The sequence below is a fragment of the Quercus suber genome, unplaced genomic scaffold, assembly GCF_002906115.3.
Source record: "Quercus suber isolate HL8 unplaced genomic scaffold, Cork oak 2.0 scaffold_754, whole genome shotgun sequence".
Taxonomy (NCBI): Eukaryota; Viridiplantae; Streptophyta; class Magnoliopsida; order Fagales; family Fagaceae; genus Quercus; species Quercus suber.
The window spans coordinates 241,824-246,520 of record NW_027070190.1 but is presented as its reverse complement, the minus strand read 5'-3'; positions in this window follow the sequence as shown (position 1 = coordinate 246,520).

Here is a 4,697-nt window from a genome sequence, read left to right as displayed (position 1 = left end):
TTTAAAACAGGATCGAGATGCCCAGGTATTTAGAAATAAACAAGATAGGTTGCTCTGTAAAATCTTTGACTCTCTCAAGTGGTTTGCTCTTTGATTCTGAGGTTGATGTCGTTGCTGGGTTTATTTTTTGATTTAAGAAGAACGTTAAAGAACAAGTTCTTATGTTCTTAGATTTGTAATTTTTTGTTTTTAATTTTTTTAATTTAATTAAAATTAAATTAGATACTAATGTGGCATTTTTTTAATGCCAAAATAGATTTTTTAATTATTATTTTTATATGCCATTAGCCATGTTAGCTATTTCCGTCTGTTAGCTGACGGAAAGAACTAAAATAACAAGCGTTAATTGAATTAGGAACTAAAAGTGGTAAAATAAAAATATAGGAATCAAAATAGAAATGACTCCAAAATGTAGGGACAAAAAGAGTATTGTTTATACATTGATATCTAGATGGAAGTGCCAAGCCTCCTAATGCAGGCTTGTCACCAAGTGTGGCATTAAGAGTAGTTGGATTTTAGATTTGTCAAGGTGGAGCATTGACTCTGGTCTTTGAAGAGCAAGATTGAAGTAATGCCTTAGTCCGTCTCTGAAGAAGATGAAGCTATTCATGATAGCCATGCCAGTGCGTTTAAAATGCCACTCGAGTGCGTTTAATGCTATTATTCAAAATTATTTATGTGATACTACAACTCACCGTAAGTTTCTCCCAATACAAGTCTTTCAGATTTCGTTTTACCTCTTCTGCATTTTACACCGAAAGTATACATCTGTATTTAGCTGGACCGAAAGGGACAAAATCCAGTGGAAAAAAGTCACGCCACCCAAAAAAAAACAATCAAATAAGTTTTGGGGAATTTTAATTACCCAGTCTCCTGGCAGCTGCAAAAGTAACTTCAGCAATATGCTATTGACCAGGTCAATAATTTTTGAAGAAAGAAGCTATCACATATTGGGAAAAAATGTTCACACGCCCCTAAATTTTGGTGCAGTTGCTATAACACCCATAAACTTTTAATTTAACTAATTTAGAGTTTATTTAGTAGAGCATTTTAGTAATATGTTTTTAATTTTTAAACAATATTAAATGCATTTTTACATATTTTTTCACTCACACTATTTCAAAAAGGGTTATGATAATGAGTGCCCTTAATGCACTCATTAATAATCCATTTTAGAAAAGTTTTAATACCACTTTTACGAGAAATGAAAAAAACTGTCAAAATATTAATTACTTTTTTTCATTTTCTATAAAAGTTTTTTTTAAATGGATTATTAATCAATACCCTAAGGGCATTCGTTAGTATTTTCCCTTTAAAAAAAATACAAATAACATTATTCAAATTACTCTACTAAATAGGCCTTTAGTACCTGAACTACACACATGTGCTAATTCACTACATTTGTTATTATAATGTTAAAACTAACATTTGAACTCATGTGAAAGACACGTTCAACAAAAATTACCAAATCCCAACCCAGGTGAATTGATTGAGAGGAGAGAAAATTAGAGTTCAGTTTTGAGAGAGGGCAGGGGAGATCGAACCAAATCCTGCTTCCGTGGCTCATTGGAGCCAGAGTTCGTGTCTAGCTGTCAATTGCACTATCTTGCCATATTTATAATACGACGGTCTGGCTGTCAATTGTCCTTTAAGTCCCACAGTTTTTTTTTTTTTTTTTTTTTTTGAGAAGAAGTCCACAGATTTGAATGGCTTCTGAATCAATCAATCAAATGATAATAATGATAATAATGTCAAACTTAGACTAAAAGTTGAGAGATAGAGAGAAATATTTGTTGGCCAAATAAAATCAAACAAAATCCCCACTCGTTTGAATTGGAGCCGCAAACGCATTTGACATTTGACATTTGACGAGAAATAATTGTGTCTAGGTTTCGCCAAGAATACTTATTTGCTGTATGGAGTATGGAGTATGAAGTGAACAGAGTGGGACCTATTGTGGGTCGCATTTTAGGTAGTCTAGAGTCTAGACTACCTAAGTTTTTTTGTTGTCAAGTCTTGATCAATATAGTTGATCCATACCATACGGTCTGCTACAGCGGAGCAGGTAAAGCAGGCCTCCTCTTTCTCCTATTTTCTAAGATTAGCTCCTCTCTATTGTCCGGACTCTGAAGGATGTATAGTGTATAGTTCAGAACCATAAGTTTTGGCTAAATAGAGTTGTCTAGCAAAAGCATCAAACCGTGCGTATAAACGGACTCACCAAAATTTTTAAACTGCCCAAAACACTATTCATACTACCTCTTCGCTCTTTTAGGCGAAGATACACTTTTAGTCCTATATTTTGGGCCGATTTTCAATTTAGTTCCTAAATTGATTTCATTCCTAGGTCAGTCCCTAATTTTAAAAAATCGTTTTTATTTTGGTCCTTGCCGTTAACCCAGTAACAGAAAAATCTGAGTTGGCGGACAGAATGCATTGTGTGCACAGTAAATGCTGATGTGGCTAATAAAATAATAATAAAATATTTTATTTAGCATTTTCTAAATGCCATGTCAGCATTTTCTAAATTAAAAAATAAAAATAATTTTATTTTTCAATTTTAGTTTAATTCAAAAAATAAAAAATAAAAATAATAAAACTGAAACCGTAGCTATAATCAGAATAAGAAAAAAACAAAGCTTGTTTAAATTGAAAGGAATTAGTGTTTGGAGAGGGAGGGGGAGAGAGAGACGGACTAGATCGGACTCGAGATTCAAGTTCCTTGTGCTGGAGGGGTTTCTTGCGGTACTTGGCCACAACATTACGGCGTCGTGTTGGCTCTTCCGCTTCGCTCATCTTTGCACTTTTGAAAATAAAGAATGCCTAACTCTGAAGAAATCGAACCAAGGTGGTTTTTAACTTGAGAAAGAAGTAGCCTCTTCAAGTTGTTGAGGTGGAGATCGGTGGTTGCGGCTTTAATCTGGGCTCAGATCAGTAGGGTGTGGCCATGGGTCTTCACTCTTCAGCCATGGGTCGATGGGTTTTTAGCCATGGGTCTTAGGGAAGAAGAACAAGAAAGCTATGGAGATTCGGCCATGGCGGCACACCTACTCCCAATCTGCCATGGACGAGCCCCCTAAGCCTTATCTCCTCTGCCTACGGCTTCGCCTGTGGTCCGATCTCTCTCTTATATTGCAAAACTTTGTTCTCTGTTCTTTTTTTTTTTTTTTTTTTTTTTTTTTTTACGAGAGGATGTGGATTTTGATTTTATGGGTTTTTTGTGTTTTTTTCCCAAAAATTTGTTTTATTTGCCTTTGGGTTAGTTACTTGTTTATGGGTTTGCATTTATTTTTTGTTTTTCGATTGATGGAGATTGGGTTGGTTGGATTTGGATTTGGGGTTTGCTAGAGATTGGTTTGGTTGCTTTCTTGGATTTGGAAAACATGTTAAATTTTGTTTAGTTTTTTTTTTTTTTTTTTTTTTTTGTTTTTACGAGAGGATGTGGAATTGTTTGATTTTATGGGTTTTTTGTGTGTTTGTTTCCCAAGAAAATTTATGGGTTTATGGGTTTGCTAGAGATTGGGTTAGTTACTGTGTTTATGGGTTTGTTTCTTGGATTTATTTTTTGTTTTTCTGGATTTGATGGAGATTGGGTTTGGTTGTTGGATTTGGATTTGGGGTTTGCTAGAGATTGGTTTGGTTGCTTCTTGGATTTGGGAAGAACATGAAGAAAATTTCCTGTTAGTATTTAATTTAATTTTTTTTTCTTCTTGTTTTCGTTTGTTTTCTTCTAATATGGGTTTGAGTTCTGGGTTGCTGGGTTCGGCCTGTGAAGAATACGAAGAACATGATGGGTTGTTGGGTTTAATCAAAATTTTAAATTAATTAGATTTAAGGTTTTTCTTTAAATTTAATTTTTTTTTTAAATTCTGATGTGGCTTTAAAAAAAATGAAAACGCTAACATGGCATTTAGAAAATGCCAAATAAAATATTTTATTATTATTTTATTAGCCACGTCAGTATTTATTGTGCACACAGTGCATTCCGTCTGCCAACTCAGATTTTTCTATTACTGGGTTGATGGCAAGTATCAAAATAAAAACGATTTTCTGATATTCAATTTAGGGACCAAATTGAGAATCGGCCCAAAATGTAGGGACTAAAAGTGCATTTTCGCCCTCTTTTTAATATGGATTCACCAAAGTTTTGTTAATTTTTTAAATTTTTCAAAAAAGAATTATCAAAATAAATAATTAATATATACCTTAAAGTATATATTAACTGGACCTTTTAATATAAGTAATGGAAATAGTAATAGAAATAAAATAAGCAGTATAATATATATTGACCTGTCAATAATTTTGAAGAAGGATGGTATATCAGGTTGATGCCGTAGCCGTCCAATTCCTATCATATTTGATAACAATTGGCAAACCTCTAAGCCCCAAACCCACTTTCTCTAACCATGTGTGGACGACTAAATTTCTCGGTTCGAAATAAGTCAAACAAGTAAAGATAGTGTCACAAATGTGAATTTGTATTGAATATATGTGTGGTACAATTCTCTGTTGATTACAAAAGAGTTATCCTCTGATTCGATCTCCTTGAAAGATTTGTTAATTGGATTTGTGGTAATGTGATTTTCACTTGAACACAAAGTATCCTTCAATTTGGCTGAAGGATGGATCGAAGATTGTTGAAACGGAATTACAATGAATCTCTGGCTATGAGCTTGTTAGAAATCCTTTGTTCTTCA